Source organism: Rhea americana, unplaced genomic scaffold (genome assembly GCF_003343005.1).
Source record: "Rhea americana isolate MKP2758 unplaced genomic scaffold, rheAme1 scaffold_55, whole genome shotgun sequence".
Classification (NCBI taxonomy): domain Eukaryota; kingdom Metazoa; phylum Chordata; class Aves; order Rheiformes; family Rheidae; genus Rhea; species Rhea americana.
The window spans coordinates 1,837,330-1,859,456 of NW_028186701.1; the positions used below are offsets into that span (position 1 = coordinate 1,837,330).

The following is a 22,127-nucleotide window of genomic DNA, read 5'->3' on the forward strand; positions in this document are numbered from 1 at the left end:
TGACCCACATCTTGTCCTCAAAAGTACTGACTCTAGTCTCTGTGTCTCAGCTCCAAACTCTCCTTTGCTGTCTTCTGCAGGGCTGGCAGCCTCCAGCCAACACCACATTGAGACCAACTAGAATTTTTCCAGGTTTTCAAGTCTGTGCAGACCCCTCCTCTCCCTGTGTTACAATCTACTGTGAATGACCATCTCTCACCATGGGCTTGCACTTTTCAGACTTGGGACGGCAACACGTGCCGAGCTCAGACCATCCCGCAGCGGAGCTCCCTGATGCCAGCACAGCAGCGCGCGCYGCGTTATTACGAGCCTTTGGGAACCCGAGGTCAGCCCAGCCAGCCTGTGGCCTGCAGCCTGGAGGAAAGGTGAAGACAGGCTGGACTCCCAACCCCAATGCCCTCCCTCTCCCTGTATTCCTGGAGCAGGGCCAGCAGTGAAGCCTCCTGCCTCAGGTTCATCTGATTTAAATGCAAGACCACCATTTCCTTTCACGAAGTCACCCTTCCTCTTCATTACGCAGTTGTCAATTCCTAGACTAACTTCTTCGACAGCATCCTCATTCATTGCGCCAGACTGACTCAGGGCCAGACCGCTGCACATCTCGCAYGCAGAGGGAAGGCTGCCTCTCTGGGGAAGCTCCGTCAAGGAGGCAATTCAAGGCTCTAACAGAGTGCATACGCAGAACAAGGCCAAATTGAAGGCACAGAAGAAACCACACATTTGGCTTTTTGTAACTTCCAAGAGCCTGTTTCTGCCCRTTTAATGTTCTTTTCCTGTTGTTTTTTACTGTAACACTACACACGCTGTTCAGCACTGACAGTGAGGTTGGTGCCGTAATGGAAACAGACATGAAGAGAGTCTCTGTCTTGGGGAAAAAAGCCTGAACTCCTTTGGCTTTGCACTACATCATGATGTCCACCTCCCACGGCCGGCAAAGCTAAACCATGCATCACTGCTAGGGAACACGTGGGAATTTCTTCAGCGAGAAATAAAGCTACGCCTTCACAATTACTTCATTAAYTTTCATTATTCTCATCAATATCGCTTCTACTTTTGCTCTGTTCTACAATTAGTGTCATACAAGGTACAAGTCAGCATACACCAAGACTTTCTCAAATGAGAGCATGGCACACAAGAGAAAGCAGCCCCACCTTCGGTTCTGCCCTCTCCTTTCTTTCAAGCCAATCTTTTCTCCCCATCATGCCTAGTCTGCTTCTATTTCTTAAAAGTATAATTTTATTATGCTGAGAATTCTAGGCTCTCCAACAATTTGTAAACACATTTGAGYTCCTGAATATAAAGGGTCACTTTATGTTAAATTAAAAAGAACTGAGTAATCATTTATTTTGAACAAAGAGTCTTTTGTTCCCCAAAGTTGTTGCCATGCACAGTGATGCAGGAATATAACTTGATCACAGGGAACAAGAAAGCTTTGTAGTTTGCATTTTGTTTTKGGCTTACAAATGCAGTCCTGTTCACAGTGGTCACAAAGACATCACTTGATTTTTCACCAGTATTAGTCATGAAATAATCTTTTCTTGCTAACGTTTAGTGCTGCACAACTAATACTCAACTGTAACACAACAGACCTATCTTTATAGGGTTTACGGTTGGAAAGCCTGCTTTTTGCACAGTGTTTCTTAGTGTTTCAGGCACTAAACTGGAAGAGAGATTGGACGCGTGATGGCTTATGGCCAGCCGTTCCACACTCCAGTCTGTCTCTCCATAACTAGTTCACATGGTGCGAGTCAGATCCAGATCCCAGACCTGTTCGCACTGCCCCTGCTGCCTTTCGCTTTCTGCTCTGGACTTGCTGCTGTTGTCTCTGTAGTATATGAAAAGGCTGCCTCAGAAACACAATCCCCTCTGGGTTCATTTGCACTGGAAGCGATAAAGCTAGAGGCAGAAAAGCAGCAGCGAAGACCTGCCCAGAGCCTGGGAGTGCCGATGGTGTGCTGCTCCTGCACCGCACTGCTGTGAGCCCAAGTAAGCAGAGGTGCTTGCTGGTCTCCAACAAGACCTGCAACAGCCCTACGCACTTCAGTGGCACTGCGTCATAACACAGACTGAAGTATCCACATGCACATGGCATTTACCAAAGGAACATTTTTTTACACAGCACACGCTATTTAAAAATGAATGAAGCACAGCCATGAGATGACTTTGGGAGCAGAGGCAAAAAAATCCCCAAACTAAAAAAAAACGATTTCTTGCTGTCCAGTGGGTCTTGAGTGAGAAACACAAAGCCCTAGGACAATATTCTCTCTTCTTTGACCGCAATCAGCTATGTCAGCCCTAATGCCAGCATAAGAGAAAATAAGCCACCGCTGTCCTCCTCCAGTTATCCTTGAGCTCAATCACTCGAGGCTCTGCAAGCCAGGAAAGGACAAGAACTTGAGGCTGGAGAAGCACCAAGGCTTCTTTAATCCCCTTTCTAAAGAAAGGGCCATGCTAAGAGTCTGCTCTAAACTGCCCAGGGTGCAAAGGTACTATCCTGTCCTCTACTGGAGCATGAGCCTGTATGGTGGGAGGGACCAAGGGGCTCAGCAAACTCATCAGAAGCAAGTAATGCAGACAGCTTCAAGAGCAGCACATAAGGAGATAGCCTTTTTGCTGCCGTATGATTCCTCAGTGACAATTTGGACAGAGCACTTTTCTTCTGTCACCAGTCTATGACACTGCTTGATTTGGTTGTATGGGGTTATACTCATGGTCTTACTCTGAGAACAACCTCAGCAACTACCCTCATTTGACAAGGCTAAACTAAACTCTACAGTACTGTTGCATTTTACATGAAACTTCTTCCATGTAAAATAGACATCAGTATAAAAACAAGAATGGGATGTCTCTCTTAAGGATTTTTCTAATAAAATGAGTTAAATGACCTTTCCTGGCATTTCTATTATTTTTCACTGAACATAAGCATTGATCTGTGATGATCTGTATCAGGTGACTCTCAGAATAGACTTAATTTGTTAAAAGGAGTACCAYGAAGCCATTACAACAGGTAGAAAACTGTAAGGATCTTTGTTGTGTCAATGACAAAACAGCACCCRGGCCCTTGAACCAGATGCACACATCCTGACGCTGCCTTGACATGCTGCTAGCTGTGTATTGCCACTCAAGGGAAACATGGTTGGGCCAACAGCAGGATTAACGCAGAACGCGAAGGAACCATCTGCTGTCTTTTAACACGGCGCCACTACCCTAAGTAGACTCTCTCTTTTTTTCCCCCCTCTTCTTCTACAAACAAAATCTGGATGTCAAGTATCAGTCTGAACTTGCATTAAAACATTGATAAGATTTGACTGATGTAAGATCATCCGGTGCATTCCAAGCCGTGTTGAAATACACCTAGAGATAATCTCAAAYCTCTAGAACTACCCACTTTAATGTAGGTAAGTTTGAATTGGAAACAACACTTCACAATTTTCTACTCCCTACCCTATACGGGGACAGGAATAATTTATAAGCTCAACTTCTCAGGATGAAAAAAAAAGAACAACAGAGCTCTCACTTGCCTGTTTTTTTTAATTTATTTTCTTGCTCTTCAGTTTGCAGTTTGGTTCTGCTCTGTTAAGTTAGGATGAAATCACAGCAAACACTACACTAATGCTTCTGTTAATTAACAACATGCTTCCCAACTGCACTTTTCATTCTCACAAAAAGCACTGCATTTTCACAAAGTATCACTTGTAGTAAGGCATTCAAACATGCTAATTGCAGCTCTGCCGCCCAGGGAGATATAAGGCCTTAGTTTGCATTATTTAAAGGTTTCTGCATTGATTTCTTTTTATTATTGTTATATTTGCAAAAATTAGGACTTATTTGGTTTTTGCAAATTTGTACAAATCTGGCATAAGACCAGCTACAATGCTACCTCAGTATGCTTTAGAAAGATACACATAACCCAACAGGTTTACAAGTGTTGTAAGGAATGAAGATAGGAGGGAGCCAGGAAAAGAAAATTCTTTGGATAACTCCTCTGGCTTTCTGCACATCACAGAAATGGGAGATAGGCAACTCTGTGCTTGGGCCATATGGGACTGGGATAGAGAAACAACTGATGGCTCTGCAAAACAGATGGGATTGCAGATTGCAACACAAGCAACTTGGTCACTGCAGCTTCCTCAGCATTGTACACACAATTTCTTAAAACATTCTTTGCTTGCATCTTTACTGAATGTTTTGGCCTTTATACCTCTGCTTTATTTTTATCTGGCTGCTGTATAGTGATAACAATGAAAGATTGAAAAGTTCAGTCATAAAGCAACAGGTTGCAGGAGCTGGTTACTGCAAATTCCTGTTTACCGCAACCAGGGATAGACGTGAATAAAGAATCCGGGTCACTGCAGCTGACACAAGGATGCTACCTGCCTTTGTACTGAACAGCAGGTAGCTGGGAGAGTGGCAAGTTTGAGCATAGAAACAGCAGGAATTTGCCTCAATGAGATGATTCAATTTTTTATAAGAGTCTTTTAGATATTTACCAAAGTGAGAAAAGTTGGTATTTCCTGATGAATTAAATCTCCACTGTCCTGAAAACTGCTCTTTCCGATAGACTTAGAAAGCTGTGGCTACCGTGCCTATGTTTATGTAGCCATCAGCTTTGTCTTGCTGGGCACCTTTGAACGGAGCCTAATCCTGGGGACCTCTGCTTGTATCATTAAGTGCATATCAGCAGGTATGTGCACGTGGTGGGTCTGGAAAGAATTGCTGTTCAGAGCAGCTGTCTGCTGCTGGAGAGCAAAAGAGAGGAGAGACACTAGCACTAGTGTTAACTACGCTAGCAGTACACTAGACACTAACTAGACCACACTAACTAGTAAGAAGCTGCCTAGGAAGAAAAGCCCCATTCATATGGGGCTAACATTCATACAATAATCTCTCTGGAAGAGTCCAGGGCAATGTTAAAACTAGAAGGATTGAAAGTATCAGAACTGATGCTGCAGTTTTTGACCCTGTGTAAGTGGTAGGATATTGTACGGTATCAAGAAAGAAGATAAAAATTAGGCCACTGCCTAAAGAAATTACCTGGAGAGCATTAGGTGTAACTTAGTAGGACATGCAGAAATAGGCAGAATGGAGGCAGAGTGCCCCAAATGAATCTGTGTCATGACTCTCCTCAAAACAAAAATAATAAAAAAAATTAACATAGGCAATGTATTCATGCATTGCACACAAGCTGCATTTGTGCACAAATTTGTTCAATGCTAGCACAGAAAAATCTAAAACTCTCTCAAAAAATATCGGCTAATCACATATACAAAGCCTTTACTGCTACAATCTCACAAATGTTTTCAGTTGGACTAATAAAAGTCTAGAGTAAATTCATTTATTTTACTGGTATCACTGCACAGAAAAGGGCAAGGCAGATTAGCCTCTGAACTACAATACTAAAAATTGTTAGCATATTATTAGATTCAGCAAATATGTTTGCTGTGACGCTTTAAACACAGGATCATATTTTAAAAGAAAAAAATAGAAAAGAGTTCCTCTAAATCAACATTTACTTGCAAAAAACAAAGTTAAACTCCTGAAAATTGTTTACATTAAAAAAAATTAAACTTGGGTAAAAGCCCAAAGCCCACCTTGGTGCGAACCACCAGGAGTTCTGCCATTAGAATAAATGGCTGTCACATTAATGGCAGCCAAAAGGGTAGATAAATTAAATGTCTACAAGCACGCCCACTTTAAAAAAAATACAACGATAAGCATAAGATTAATTTGCTACAAGATAGATGTTAGGTATTACAGAGTCAATTAGTGAAATGAAAAGTTAGGGCAAATTCATCACAGCCAATTAAGACTTATTAAAGATAATATTGTCTCTTTGGTGTTCTTACAAATTTAAAGGCATTTGCCCTGTGGCTATTGCTGTGCAGCTCTTGCATGCAAACATTATATTGTTTCTTAATGGGTCCTGATAATACATACACTTTAATAGGCCCATTCCTTCATTTAAAGGTGAACTGTAAAGCAAAAAGACTACTACTGTCTACTACTAGACCCTACTGTTGCTTTAGAATGTATTAAAGAATGGAAAGGGCAGGAATGGAAATAGCAGGGCAGGACTGGGCATTTTCCCTTAAATGTTGTTTACTGACATCTGTTGAATGTTTTTCTTCTTCTTTTTTTTTTTTCAGCCCCTTCTTTAGGAAAGAGATCTGAGCAATGCAACATCTCGTCAAGGTTTTATCGCTTGCTTCTTTTCAACCACACAAGTGGCTTTATAACAGCTTAGGGAAGGCTCTGAACTTGCATCCTAGATCTGGTCATTTCCCATCCAGTGCAGAGCATTGAGGTTTGGGAACTTGGGCCAAGTGTGGATGTGTGCTCGCTCCCAGGCGCCCCGAAGAGAGGTAGGGTAAGCATGGATGGCTCGTGCAGTGGCTGTGGGTGCACAGGAGGAGGGGCAGCACAGAGGCAGGGCTGCAGCCACCCTGGAAGCTCAAGGCATGGGGATGACCCGCTCCTGAAGCCACACAAGGGTACAGTTGGGGTAGGCACCAGGTGAGACCTCAAGCCGCCAAGGGGCTTGCGTACACTTCTGAAAATGCCTGAAATTTCTTGGGATGACATTCACCTTTCRTTTATTACCCACGAGAATTTCCCTGCTGCTGCTGCTCATCCAGCACTGACAGGCAGACCGCCCCATAACTACACACAGAAGCACAAAGTAAAGGCCAAAAATTCTGTGTTTTCTCTTGAGAAAGTAGGACAGTAGTAGCAGTGATGCTGACTGTAGCGACGAGCTCAGACATTTATTGAAGTGGTTAAAAACAGCAAGAGCAAGGCAGTACGTTTGCGTCCTTCGCGCAGCGCAGCTTTGCTCCTTATCAATTACCACGTCCAGTTTTCCACAAAGACGCCCYGACTAAGTGTCACCACGGGGTGCACGTTGCTGGGCTTTGATGAAGAAAACCTTTGGGCTAAGCTCTCCCATGGGACTCTAAGAGGAGGCTTTGTATTGCTGCACCTTTTACAGGGCCGGGCAAAAGGGAAGAGCCAAGGTGTTTTCCTCTCRGAGGAGCTGGACTCTGAAAAGAGTACAGTTGGCCCCTCGCAGCCATGGCCGGAGGGCTAACCTGGGCGCTAGCGCTGCAGGAGGCAGAGGGAAAAGACGGCTGTTAGTCTCTTAGGCCAGATCTGTAGTATCAAACGCATTATGTCAGAAGCAAACCGCACTGTTAAGGAACTCACGCTGTGAAACACAGCCGTTCTACCACCAACAAGCATTAATCAAGATCAATTTATGTATTTTCAAACACACTGCCCATATTAAAGGTAAAAAAATGCCGAACTTTCTTTTTTTTCTTTTTTTCCTGTCAAGATATAACCCAACATACTTTCCCGAAGGTTCCCCCGTTCTCCAGTGCAGGCATCACCAGGAGAAAATGACYGACACTGGAGAAAAAGATATTTTTCTCTAAATGCCACCTTGCTGCCTGGCCCCATCTTTGCGCACCAGCTTTGCAGAGGGCAAGATGCAGCTCTCTGCTGCTGCACTGGGCACACGCTCAGGCAGCTCAGCGAATGAATCGGAAGGTAAAAACAAAAGAATCGTAACATTTTATTCTACATGCTGAACCTCAAAGGCCTTGATCTTGAAATGTCACTGGTCAGAGATGCCCAAATAAATATGCTTCAGCAAGAACTGTAACCTTTAATAAAAGATATAAGTGTTTTCTAAGGATATGTATGTATTTTCAGCACAATTACAATGAATTCAAATAAAAACAAATTCCAGCACCACAGTTGGCCTTTAATGATACTTAATTTACATATAAAAAACAAAAGCGAGTGTTTATGGAACTGGTAAAACATGGAGAAGCTGGTTTTACCTTCCAATACTGCCTCTAAAAAATCCTCTCAGCTTCCACAGCTGGGTCCTGATGCACTGCCTTTGCATTAAGGAGTGCTAAGAAATATAACGAGATGGCCTTATAGGCACTCTTTCAGATATAACAAAATCCTTCTCAAAGCAATTTCCTCCTTTGCAGAGGGCCAGCAAGAACTTTTACATCCCTTTTGAACTTTCAAACTAGAAAGCAGTTTAAAGGGCTGGATTTCTTGTTGGAGAAAGCCCCCAGCCCTCACACCTCTAAGATTTCTCTCTTAGTTGTACTTTAGTATGAGCAGCAAACTTGCAGTAAACTTATAGCATTTCTTTTAATCCAGCTTCAATTATTAACACTGACAAATATTCCAAATTAGCGTTCACGGAGTTCAAAACTCCTTGGGCTCCACCAGTTTTATTTAGGTTTGGTACGGTTGCTACCAGTGGCTCCGCRTAGCCTTTCTTTCATCCAGTAAAGAGAAGTCCTAAGCCACTCCGTCAGCTAAAGTTTGCTTTTTTAACGGCAACTGCTCTGCAAGCCCAGTGCTAGAGCTGTCATTTTCACCCTGGTGGCTTTGCCATCAATCTCAGCGAGAGGGAAAGAAAAGGTGAGCTCCAGAACAGGGAACACCATGAAAGCTGCCCAAGAAGTGCTCTTCAGCAGGCTGCCAGCCAGCTTTGCTCTCACACCTCTGCAGCTTCAACGTCCTTGCTCTGACGCAAACTCCATGTTAGCTACCTCTTTCTCCCTTATTATCCATTTAGCTCATAAAACTGGCTTGTACTTTGACTACTCGTTACAAACCTGCTGCAGGCACAGTAAGAAATTAAAATGCCACATATAGCAAATTGCCACAATCCCATTATCAACAAGTTTTAATATTTCTAAGTCTCCAGAAAACAGATGAGAATAAAACCATTTTATAAAGACAAAATTGACACTAGTAATTACAGGCTTCTCTGTGCAAAGGACAATTTTCTGACAGCTTATTTAATCTAGTGAGCTGAAAATAATCCTTCTGCCCAATATATGCTCAAGAAAATGCACACAATATTTTTATTAGCTACTAGGATTCTTAATGCAATTTTGTGTAGCCCATGTACCATCTTCTGTAGAAAAATCCTGATCCATAAGCTTTCACAGGTAAGACTTGATGAATTCTTTTCAATATAATGAGATGGGCTTCTATGCTCACAGGAAGGTTCTTTCCACCTCAAATTATGACTAGAAGAAAGGTTCTCTCCTGACAACATGCTTCTGCAATATTAATTCTGCTTAGTGGGGGAGGTGCTGGGCACAAATATTTGGTGTAAACAACTGGATGCAGAGGCAATGGTTTGCATTCAAGCTGTCATATTGGACTCTGACTGAATGCCTTTAAATCAGAACCTCTTACATCAACTATATGTCAATCACATGCAGGTAGTGTCTGCTACCAGGGAAGAAGATACTGTTTCTGTTTAGAATAAAGAAAAATTAAAATAAAATCATCAAGAAACGCAGAGATTTTTTAAAAAATCTACCTGATATAGGCACCTGTTTACACTATCCTGGACATATTTTTATATAAGTAATTATCCCCCAGTGGAGAATGATACCAATGAAATGAAAGAAATGTCACAAGTGAGTAACAGTAGCCCAGCAAAACATATTATGGAATGTGCCCAACACAAGCTACACATAGAAGAAAACATAGTATCAGCAAGGGGCAGGACGGTTAGCTGGGAGTCGGAGAGCCTGGTGCAATGTCCTACTCTGCCACAGACCTGCTGAGCAACTTTCAGTAACCACAGCTTGCTGTCCCCTCTTGGAGATCTCCTGGCAAAGGCATTTAGGGAGTCTAAGGTCCCATCTTCTTAAGACTTCYGCCAGGCATTCGACCTCAACATGAAAATGAAACTCCACAGGTTGTGCTGCATGTAAAAACGCAGCTTCCATGGAGCAGCTCCTTGAACTTCAGAGTGTGAATGGAGAAACTGCATGGTATAGCTTGCTTTCTAAGGTTAGGCTGTATAAACTATTACAGAGTAAGTTGAATTTAGGATACAGATGCATTTATTTGAAATAGAAAGGGAGAGGACCGCTCTGCCAACTCCGTGTTCCTATTTGTTTGGTGAGCTAAAGAAAAAGGAAAAACCAGAGCAGTAGTCAAAGCTTAAAGTCGAACTGATCACATAATATGCTGGCATCTGAACTTTCAAGGTCTATATAGGCTTGAATTTCAGTTTAAAGATGTTGACAGTTACATGAAATAGGTAACCATATCTTTTTATATTCTATTATGTATGTATTGTGCATTGCATATTGCAACTGAAGTGTGGTTTCTAACTCTCTTCATCCAGGAAACTTTTAACAAGCCAAAGGGAGCCAATAAGTGTTTTGTAGATTTTTGAATGTTTACTAAGGCAAAGTATGTTAGCAGAAAGGGGCAGGAATTCATGAAGGACCTGGGAGTGCTGGTGGATGACAAGTTGACCATGAGCCAGCAAGGTGCCCTTGTGGCCAGGAAGGCCAATGGTCTCCTGGGGTGMMTKAGGAAGAGTGTTGCCAGCAGGTGGAGGGAGGTGATCCTGCCCCTCTCCTCAGCCTTGGGGAGGCCTCGAGTACTGTGTCCAGTTCTGGGCTCCCCAGGACAAGAGAGACATGGAGCAGTGTGGGGCTACAACAGAGGGCTGSAGCATCTGCCCTATGGGGAAAGGCTGCGAGAGCTGGGCCTCTTCAGCCTGGAGAAGAGAAGATTGAGGGRGGATCTTATCAATGTGGATAAGTACCTGAAGGGAGGGTATCAAGCRGACAGGGACAAACTTTTCCGTTGTCCCATGTGACAGGACAAGAGTGAATGGGCAGAAATTGAACCATGGGAAGTTCCGCCTGAACGTGAGGGGGAATTTCTTCCCTGTGAGAGTGACAGAGCACTGGACCAGGTTGCCCAGAGAGGTTGTGGAGTCTCCTTCTGTGGAGATCTTCAAGGCCCGCCTGGATGCAACCCTGTSTAMCATGCTCTAGGTGACCCTGCTGAGCAGGGGGGTTGGACTAGATGATCTCTAGATCAAGAGGTCCCTTCCAACCTTACTGATTCTATGATTCTTTAATTCTATGATGATTTTCACCCACAAACTGTGGGTGAGGGGAAAAAAAAGAGAGGAAAAAGAAAAAGAGTAGGACTGAGTCTTAGATGAGTGAGTGTTAGTCCAATCACTGGCACATTAATACCGACAAACAAAACTAAAACTACATTTACAGTTAGGCAKATTATCCCAGGAAGCTGTGAAAAAGTAAAGCAGTAAGGCAACACTGGGGAGCTCATTTTAGAGAACGCACAGCAGGATGCACAGCCACAGAAAAAAAATATTCAAAAAATCTGACCTACATAATGATACTTCCTAGTGACTAGAATTCATTAAAACCGGTAGATTAGAAAAGTACTGCACAGGATTCTTTGAAGCCTGACACATTCATTTTAAATAACTCAATCCAAATAAAATAAAATAAAAGCAATTCTTTTCTTATGAAGAAAACAACAACAAAGATAGCTGAGAGTTATATTATTAAGAAGAGGCTAATAATAGCGCGGTATGAAACAGAGCTCTGCCTTTGTAGGGTTTGCATGAATGGATGCTTTCTCTAGTTATGAGTGATCTAAGCCCACAGACCTGAATGTTTGGTTCAAACAGATTCCAGATGCAAAAGCAAAACTCAGCAAAAACTCTCAAAGTTTACTTGCCATAAAACTTAAAACTTAGCATTTTCACATTACGTTGTGTTGTCTCACGGCAGCAGTGGGTTTGGAAGTTAAGTTATAAAGTCTCCTTCAAGTTTTTTCTACTTCCCCGTTCCTCCCTAGTTGCTACAAACAAAAAAATCTTTCTTACAAAAAGGAGACTAAGTTGTATCTCGCATACAGCAGTGGAAGGGAGAATCAACCTCTTCCCTCCATGAACAAGCATTTGGGCTCTCTGCTGAATACAGCCCAGTCACCTCTTCTTTCAAGGGGCTACTAATATGCATCCTTAACCAAAGTTAAGCATCTGCTCAAGCACTTTTCTATACTAATGCCAATGTGCCTTTCCAGATCAAGCCTATATTCACTTTATAAGTAGATATGCTTTGTCTTAAAAGCTTTACTGTCATGCCTTGGTGAAGGGAGGAGATTCATAGCCTTGTCCATCTTTTCCCATAGAAGTAACAAAACTGTATCAGGAAACATTCTCTAGCGAACTTAAGGCACCTGCCATAGGCCCTCTGACCATCCCCATATCTGAAAAAGCACTTTCCTTTTCCCAAACAAACAAACAAAAAAAACCCCAATAAATCATTCTTGGTTTAGAAGTTACTAAACAAGAAGAATCCCAGCACTGCAACTAATATAAGCACACCACATTCAACTGAGTTTGTCATTTTTTTTCAATGACTCCAGATTGTAGAGACTTGTGTAACAGTTTTGAGTTGTACAGTTGCTTTATGCCTACTGACAGCATGGTTAGTCATTTGTCACATAATAGCATTTATTTTTGCTGCTGACACAGTTACAGGAACCAAATTAAGATTCTGTCTTTTAGAAAACACCAAAGTAATGTGAGTAGATAAGTGTGTTCTGCCTGAATCATTATTTACTTCCTACTCATATTTAATATTTACTTCCTAGCCATCAAATTCCTGCCAAGCAATAGAATCTGTTACAGAAAGTCAATTAAAAGAAGACTACAATTATTAGTCAATATAGGATCCATTCATCAACTGAAGACAGCAAAGTGCTGATCAACGACACTGCAGGAGAGAAAAGGCTGTAAGTGGGACGATAAGAATCCACAAGCCCAACAGGATTGAACTATGATGGCTGAAGAGGTTACCACCACTCCTCTCACCTTATTCCCACACCACCTCAGTGCCACAGACAAACCTGAGGAGTTAGTGACTCAAAGTCCCCAGCTGCCTCAGTTCACACCCTGCCTTATTACCAAGTAAAACCTGGAGGTGGTTTACAGCCTCCTTGGGCTGGGAGCTGCAGTGATGGAAGAGCAAGTATGCTCCTTTTTGCTACCTCTACTACAAGGATGAAGGATTGCTGCAGAGGCGGGGCAGAATTATTGATGATGAACTCTTAAATTGTCACAGTTTAAATTGACAGAGCTCTTCAATCACAGCCCAGAGCGCAAAACTCAGACCTGCTCTCCATCCGACCTGTTTAAGTTATCTGCAAAAAGAGTTGCTGAAGTATATTGGGACTGGCTGTCTTTTGTTGCCCTGTACATTGACGAATGTCTGGAATGAAACTTGTTGCAACTCACTTCACTGAACAAGTGAAGCTTCTTCTTAGACAGGCAGTTCTGTCTGGCAAGACTTGCATGGCTTTGATTCTTAGGAAAAGTCTCAGACCTTATCAGAATAAAATCTGAGGAAAACAGCCTCACATGTCTTATGTGACTACACTCTTGCATTTTAGAGTTACTACTTCTAGGCCTTGCAACAGGGCTGGTAATCAGAAGTTAAACTTGGTATCTTGTAAATCAGTGCTCTTCCTACCTGGGATTTTTGCAGATGGTCCTGGAACTCTTAGTACAACTGGAAGGGGAGAGAACTATTCAAAAGACTCTGGTTACAACACAACCCTAAGCCTACTGGATGCAAAGCGTGGTAGTCATCTTACACGACCTTCCTGCCCTCTTCTTTCCTGCTCTCAGTGAGAATGCATTACTTGGCCGTATTCAGAATTTTGGCCTATGTATAATGCGCAGCTGCTGTTTCGAAGACCCCTGCAGCAACCTTTTGCTATATGTTGATTTACTTTGTGTTTGGTGCCCAATCACTGAATCATTTTCCACCATTTCAAAATTCTAAACCTTGTCACAAGCCAAATGACTAGTTCAGGCCCTGCTGCCTTCTGCCTTTAGCCCTGTGTCCGAGAAATAAAAGGTAAGGTTGCATCTCAGCTGTTACCTGCTCCCTTCCTGCTAGGGAAGCTTTGAAAAAAAACTGTTCCAAAGCCATTTTGCTCCTTTACTGGGTTCTGTTGAACTGGAACTGTGATGCTTTTCCCCTGTAATCGGGTGGAGGCTTCTCCTTTGGAGGACACTATTTCCTTCGAAGAGCACAGTCACAGAGTCTATCTTTGCTGCCAATTGTTACAAATCACTGATTTGGGACACTACATTAACCTTGGCAGTTACAATTGTCTCATTTTGGATTTAATGTATTAAAACTGTTTAATGCTTAATAAGGGTCAAAAACTACAGACCTGGGCATGTAGAACAAGATGAAGTTTCTTCTTGAATACATGAATCTGAGGAAACCACTTTCAGCCTCTGGAACTCCAGAAGAGGAGTTGCTGTTCCTTTTTATTTATTTCCTTTTACTTAAGCTCCTTCTTCTGAGGAACATTTCAGTGTGAGTTTGAACCTTAAGAATTCTAGGAACAGTCAGCAAGAACAGGAGATGACAGACAATCCCGGTGTGCCAGGATGCTCAAAAAGTGAACAGGCTTCTATTAGCTAAGAGTAGTGCCCCTCAAGAGCTAAAATAAGAGCTCATTCTGTGGGGAAAAGTATCCAATCACTATCACACTAGGGCCAAATCAGGAGCAACCCCACAAAATTCAATGGAGTTACACAGGTGACAGAGGAGAACGAGAAGACTCATTTTATAGGATGTACTTCGTAAAAGTTGAACATAGCCTACAGGTTTTTTGGGAGGAGTTGTTTTTCCCCCCCCCATGAGTTTATACATACTTGCCGAATAGAATTTGGAAAGGGAAGGAACTAAAACATCTCACCTGCACCTTTTATTTTTCCCAGATATTGTTCTCACCCTAATAAATAGTCCATCTTCAGAGTAAGGTCAGCAAATAGTCACCAAGGACCTGCTATGTTTCCTTGAATTCTCCTGTACTTTTTTTCCATAAAGGGATGCCATCCATAGGAAAATCTGTCCAAAAAAATATGCTTAAGTGCTCAGGCTGTGTCTATGAATTGCTCCAGATTACTCAAATCCTAAATTTAGTAAAACAGCCGAATTTATACTTAGGTTTATTTCTACTGGGCAAAGTGCTTACCTATGTGCATAAGTCTCACTGAAATCAAAAGGATTTAAAACGTTTAATTACATTTATACAGGGGAGTTGGATTTGAGCATAACATTTAAGTGCTCTATGAAGCTGTGACTTAAGCAAGCCAAAGCAAAGAACACTTGAAATTTAAAGCACTGCTCCTGTAATATCCCCATATAGGACTGCAGAAGCGCCAGTTCACACTCTGTATCCTCAATTTACTTTACACAAGAAGCATACTTATAAATTAATGTTTTAGATATATCATTGGTTCCATCACACTCTCTTTGGGAATTATTTTACTGTCTACCTGTTTTAGAAATAGAAGATTCTCAGTTTCTACATGAAGACTTGTGAGAAAGGATGGTATACTTTGAAGTTTGGATAAGGTRAGATTCACTCACAAAATTACTGCTTTGTCAAAATGCAGGTCACTCACCTGAGGATGTGCCCCTCAGACTAATATAGTAATTTATTATTATTTCAGTTCCCATTCTAGGGACACTAGAAGAAGTTGTGGCTTAAGTCATTGTCTGAAATATATTTTGCTGATGGCAAAAACCAGTCAGATCTATAAGCACAAATCCAAATTATTCAAAGTGACTGACAGTTATACTGTACTCCAAAGTCTCAATAAGCCTCAGAAAAGGATGTGTGTAGAGTTTATAATCAGAAAAAAAGACATAGTTTTTTTTAAATTGTAAACAGATACAAATAAATAACTGCACATACATCAAAAAGGTACCCTGACTGCCATCCAAAAAATAACTGACACTACTGCAAATGAACATATTACATAATAGTACACAGGTAACACATGCAGTCACAAAATACATGACAGGATGCTATAAAAATATTTCACATATCTTTTGTGGATAGTTTGATTGATTTACTCATGATGTTGCCTATATGTACTACAAGCAATATTTTATCGATATTTTGGAGAATTTTCTTTTTAATTGGGTATATATGATTCCCTCCACTGATACAGAGATTTGAAAAAGGACAGAGTTAAGTGATAAATGCTTGAAAAAAAGCTTTTCGGTGTTTCCCAAAGTCATGAATTTTAAGCCTCTCATCTCAGTTTTAAAGACCAAAAGTAGCTGCTGAGTAAGGTACAGCAGCAAGTGGAGTTTCAGTAAGTGATTGACATTTATTAAATAATCCTGTGATCATCATCATATGATGATCATCTGCACATGTACATATACTATATATATATATATGTACACACACACAACTGCACAGTGTATATACTATACGCAATAATAAATACACTAAAGAATATACATAGGCTATATGTAGCAATATTAAAATTGTTTCACCATATATATTAAATTCATGGATTTTCCATTTATAYAGATATTCCTACTTCTTCCTAAAAACAACAAAAAGTCATCTCTTCCTTTTAAGCTAGACAAAAAAGGAAGAGACCTTCCTTTTTTAATCAAAATACAAGAAAGCATCTGTTTCATTGGAGATTTTATGAAAATATTATTCTCTGCTTTGCTTGTGGTTGTGCTCCTCAGACTTATTACTGCAATTCTCTCACAGTTTGGCTAAATGTCAATGCTCCAATTACTTTAATAGTCAAACTGTGCGCTATTTTCACCACACAGTCATTCAGGCGTGTCATGTTTGACAAATCCAGTAATTGAGATGAACTCTAGGAGAATACTGACATGTAACCTGTCATTTCCTGCTGCAGAACGTTGACCTCTCTAGCATAAACCACAGAGGATTTATTTGGCAACTTGTGAAAAATAAGCAAGCTTGTTAAGTTTAGGATCATCATTTCATACATTTCCATTCATTTCCTTGTTCATTTACTTTAYGTTTCATGGGGGTTGGAATTAAAAATATTAGGAACACTTTGAAAAAACACTAAAAAAATAGAATAGAGAAAAATATTCTGAAAGGCTGTTATAAATTAGAAATTGCCTAGTAGATAATCACAGAAGCTCAGGGCAATATCAAACAGCTTAAAAACAAAACAAAACAACCCACCCACTTCTCCCCCAGCTTCACTTCATTAGCAGAAGAAAGTATTACACAAACTGCACAATTTATGGAACAGTACTTGTTTACATCAGTCACTACAGCATGCTAACCCTGCCTGGGGCCGCCTTCTTACTGTTCCTCCGCAATGACTTCTAGCAGCCAAAATGTGTCCACGGCTATCCTCATTTACCTTGGATTCACTGAGCCAAGCACATGCATTGCCAAACGTACCAAGAGTGTGGGCTTCCTGAGCCAGAAGGTCTTTAGAGGATGCCTTTGGGACAACCAGCAGTATTTAACAGGCTTGGAGACTACAAGCCCATCACATTTGCATTGAAAAGCAAGCAAAGAAAATTTTTGCAATGACAGCTCAGTAAAAAAAGAAAAACACAACAAAGGTWGCAACTTAATTCAAATGTGATCCTGAAAGTCCCCTGTGATTTACATCAACTGGGGACCTCGTATTGCTGTTGTCATAATCAAGAGAGCTACTACGGACCTTGCTACCAGGATTTAGTCCTCTTCTGGATGAAATGCTGACAATTTGTATAAACAAGTCTCTAAAAAGTAAGTTGCGATCAAAAGCATATGGTGACAAACAAAAGTACAGAGAACAAATAATCCACACAGATAACACCAACTTCCAAGAAATGACCTTTGCAGTTGCCAAAATTAAAACATCTCTTTGAATGCTTCTCACTATCTTTGCCAGAGAATCACAGAATCACAGAATTGGTAAGGTTGGAAGGGACCCCTGGAGATCATCTAGTCCAAGCCCGTGCTCAAGCAGGATCACCTAGAGCATGTCAGATAGGGTTGCATCTGGGTGGGCTTTGAGTATCTCCAGAGGAGACTCCATAACCTCTCTGGGCAACCTGGTCCAGTACTCTGTCACTCTCACAGGGAACAAATTCCTCCTCACATTCAGGTGGAACTTCATGTGGTTCATTTTTTGTGTTCATTTTTGTTTTTTTTTTTTTTTTAATGAGGAGCAGGGCAGCTACAGAATTGGGCACACTCCTGCTTTGAGATCTGCACTAGTAGAGCTTAAGGTATTGGTTATCATCAATGAAGCTGTAAACAGGCATCCAGGTCCAGTGCACATCCTACCCAACTGGGCTAGAAGAGACTTGGTTTCACATCCCCTCTCTCAAAGACTTTTTGCTTGATCTTGGGTAAGTGAATTAATTTTTTCTCTTTTGCAAGCCTGTTTGCTCTTCACTGCAGTCTTGGAAGACTCAGAAAGAAATGTGTGAAAACCACCAAAGACCAAGAGGGTAGCAGGAGGCAGTAACTGACAGGCAGAAACAAACAGCAGAAAACTTATGCAGGGAACAAAGAGCTGCACTTCACTTGTACAAAATTCTATTTCCAGAAAAACAGAAACAGTTCAAATACCTAATAGGAGGAGGGAACAAATATGCAAGTGATTGCACTCTGATGCAATTACTGTATATTTATTCTCACACTGCTTCCTTCCAGTATTACTTTTTCAATTAGCTAGGCATTGCAAACCCGTGAGAGAACCTATAAAACCAGGTAAAGCATCAGGTCATGTGAAAAGCCTGAGAGCTGCTGGGCCAGAACAAGATCCTCTTTCACTGCTGAGAAGCGCTTAATCTTTATCAGTGAGGAAGGCAGTAACTGTCCCTTTGGCTGGAGGCACCAGATCCCACCCTTCTCCATGTGAATGCACGAGTTCTTCATGAAAGACAGCAGTTAGTTACTCATACATCATGCATTCAAACAAATATAAGCAGAATGTGACTGACTGAAGCAATTCAGCGCTCCTTGAGGAGTCCTTGAGGAGTCTGACTCAAAAAGGACAGGAACGACTTTAAATCCCAGTCCTTTTCATAGAGCCACAGTCCTTAACATCTCCATCAGTCATGCACATTATCTGTCTGTGGTTATTAATTTGTGCATTTGCAGAGATTAGAAATAATCTCGCCTTTCCAAATAGCGCTAACCCAGCTGGGTCTTTCAATGATGAACAATCAGTAACAAGAAGGCAGTAGCGGAGGCTGGGCACCCTCTCAAGGGGTGGCAAACCAAACAGTGCTGTCCCCTGAAGGCACTAGACTCATACTACAGGTAGGGTTTCTAGACACTATCGCAATGCAAGCACCAGAAAAAACTTGTGTTTAGTTATGTCCGCCCATGGCTAACATGCACTGGGAGGGAGAAGAGTTTCTGCTTTGCTAACACAGAGTCACAAAGCCTGAAGACCGCAGAGCACTGGAGCCACACCTGTGTAACAAGGCAGTCAGTACTCTGTTCTCCTCCCCACCTTACAGCAGCCACCTGATCCAGGCCTGGTCAATCTGCCTGACACCACAGTATGCTGAATTTTTTCCTCCTCTTCCTCACCCACTTGCTCTTGAAATGATCATATTACATCAGTAGTTCAGACAACTTCATAGCACATTCACCTGAGCAGGAGCTGAACCATCTCCATCAAGAGACTGGCCTTGCTCGTTGCCATCCATAGCTTTGCCATCTCACGTAACAGTGTGGCTATGGCCATGGTGAAGTTAATAAGGAGCAGGGCAGCTAGAGAACTGGGCACACTCCTGCTTTGAGGTCCGCGCTGGTAGAGCTTAAGGTATTGGTTATCATCTACGAAGTTGTGAACAGGCATCAGACAACAGCTCAGTCCAACTCYGGGCCTACAGAAATGGTCGGGGAAGTGCACTATTAGCATTTCCCTGCCACAGGACACAGTAAATTCCAACCTGTGAATCCTCAGAACATCATTCAACTTCTCCAGGAAATCCAAACCTAGACTGATATATCTGAGTGACTGACCTCTCCCTGCACCTTCTTGCCATAGCTGCAGAGTAGATTCTCACTGTATAAGAGAAAAGGGCAACAAACTGTAGACCGCAGCAGGGAACAAGTTCTCCCAACAAACGGGAACATAAAGAGCTGAGGGGCATGATTAAGGAAGGACTCATCCTTGTTGCAGGGGATATAAACTAGCTGACCATTGGACCTTCCAGTACTATTTTGTATGATTCTGCTAGCAAAATCCCATTTATTAGACAGCACTTGTGGCAAAGGCACAGTTTATATTCCTAGGTGGTACATGTAATATATTGGCATAGGTAGCATAATTTGTTACCTATGTAAGGTTATCTGTGTAATCTGATCATTAATACACAACTCAGATTAGTTGTTATATTTAGAATTTAATCCAAAGGGTTAGCATTGAAAAGTAACCAAAAAATGATACTATTATTTTCCACTGGCTAATAATAGCTAAGAAAGCAGCTACCAAAATGTTTCATAACATTTCCCTTTTACTGCTGTACAAAACAACATGCTGTGTAAAATATATCTGCTAATGTTTATATGAAAAATAAATATGCCATGGAAGAATCCAGATTTTCTTCCATAAAGTGCTGGAATAGCTATATATTTGATCCATACACACACACACACACACATATAAAAAACCAAAAAATCACAGCTGTCTCATGAAATTAATGTTTTGTTTTAATAATCAGTCACTGATATTTCTGAGAGAACATTTTCAGACCACAGAGCTTGTCAAAGCCAAGTCCGCTGACTCCATTTCAGAGTCAACCATATCCCTGTGACATTCTCAAGCTGGATTACTGCATCTCTTTTTTTTTTTTCAGGCCACATCCTTCTTTTCTGTGGTCAAAGTCCCAGCCAGACAGACGTTTGGAAATAAAAGCTTTTTGTTCTTTGAGCCTCTAGCCTGAGAAAAGACTTTGCTCTTGCAGGAAGAGGCTATGAGGAGGGAGGAACAGATGGAGTAGGAAGTAAGCATTGTTTATGGCTCTAAATTGGGAAGATGGGCAACAAAGACAAGCAAAGCAGCATGAAGATGAGCCCTCCAAGCCAGGGGGATGGTATTTTGGCTTACAAGAGATTCTGGGCCAGAATGTGAAAAAGAAATTGTATCATGGAGCACTTGCAATCAGACACAGGGGATACCCAAGACTACAGGGGCTAAATACAGGATGGCTGTCTTGGTGCTGTCTATGAAGTCCAGGGTTTATATTAAGAATATTTATCAGAGTGGTAATAACTCAGAGATATCAACAGCTTTTCAGTAATAACTAGATCATCCAGGAGCAAGGAAAAAGGAGTTTGTTTATAGATCAGCAAATGTATGTATGTGAGCCATTAGTCATATTCAAATAAAGTTTAACCATTATGGATTTAAACAGTGCTCTCTATTACAAAACTTACAAAAAACCTTTCCTTAAAGATGTATTTGTTTTTTCTCAGAACGTTATTTCAGATTACTTCCTGGATTCTTGACTCACAGATAGTTCACATTATGCCTGTATAAAATTAGAGTCCAAATTATCTTGTGTGTTAAAACAGCACTGCATTGTGAGAGAACTCACCACTGCCACAACAATCTCATTTCATGTCTCTGAGCTCCCGAATTACTTAAATCTGTCTGTACCACCCTAATATGTCCTAATGGAATGGTTAACATCTATGAGGAATGTCATAATTTGGTTTAATATTATCTAATAAAAGACTTACGAACACATCTGGAAGAGAAGAGTCAAAGTGCCTGTGCTGATGTCTCATAAACAGTTATAATTCTTTTGTAATGACAGTAAAGATTCTAACCTCAGAAACATTTATTCTTGGTTCTGTGTTGAACCCATCCCTCATGCTGATGTGAACAATCCTGAATATTGCTTACACTTACATTGCCAAGAATTGTGCTAGGTTCTTTACAGAACAAAGAAACATAACCCTTGCTTTGACAGGCTTATAAACTTTTAAGTTTGAGAGAGTAAAGACACAATAGGAAAGTAACAAGTCAGTCTGTGCACCCCTAGCTATAGATTACCAAACATATATATATATTTATATATATAATATTAAAGCCATGGATGTGTAATGAAACTACTGGAGTATATTTTCTTGAAGGGCTACTCACACAGCCTTACAAGTAGGAAGTCCTGTTCACCTCAGTGCTGCATCCCATGAGCTACAGGAAAAAGGGGAGATCCTTCAGAGATGGTCCTAGCAGAATAAAAAGGACTCCATGAGTAACTCCTCATATAACCATAAAAAACAGAGATAAAACACACTCTTTTAGCCATAAGGCTGCCTTCATGAACTTTTTAGTGTAGAATTAAAAAAAAAAAAAAAAAAAAAAAAAAAAAACACTTCAAAGCAAAATGAGAAAACGAAGCCTTAATGATAAGTTTAATCATATAATTAGCAAGGCATCAATAACCTTG

At 41.1% G+C, this 22,127-nt stretch overlaps 1 protein-coding gene across 1 annotated transcript in view; it reads right to left on the reverse strand.

The window, feature by feature from the left end:
• LOC146587986 (poly(rC)-binding protein 3-like) overlaps nt 1-22,127 on the reverse strand; it is a 101,259-nt gene that overhangs the window by 74,365 nt on the left and 4,767 nt on the right. Inside the window, 1 exon segment of the mRNA XM_085318742.1 lies at nt 21,821-21,906. The gene's annotated coding sequence lies outside the window, so the exon portion shown is untranslated.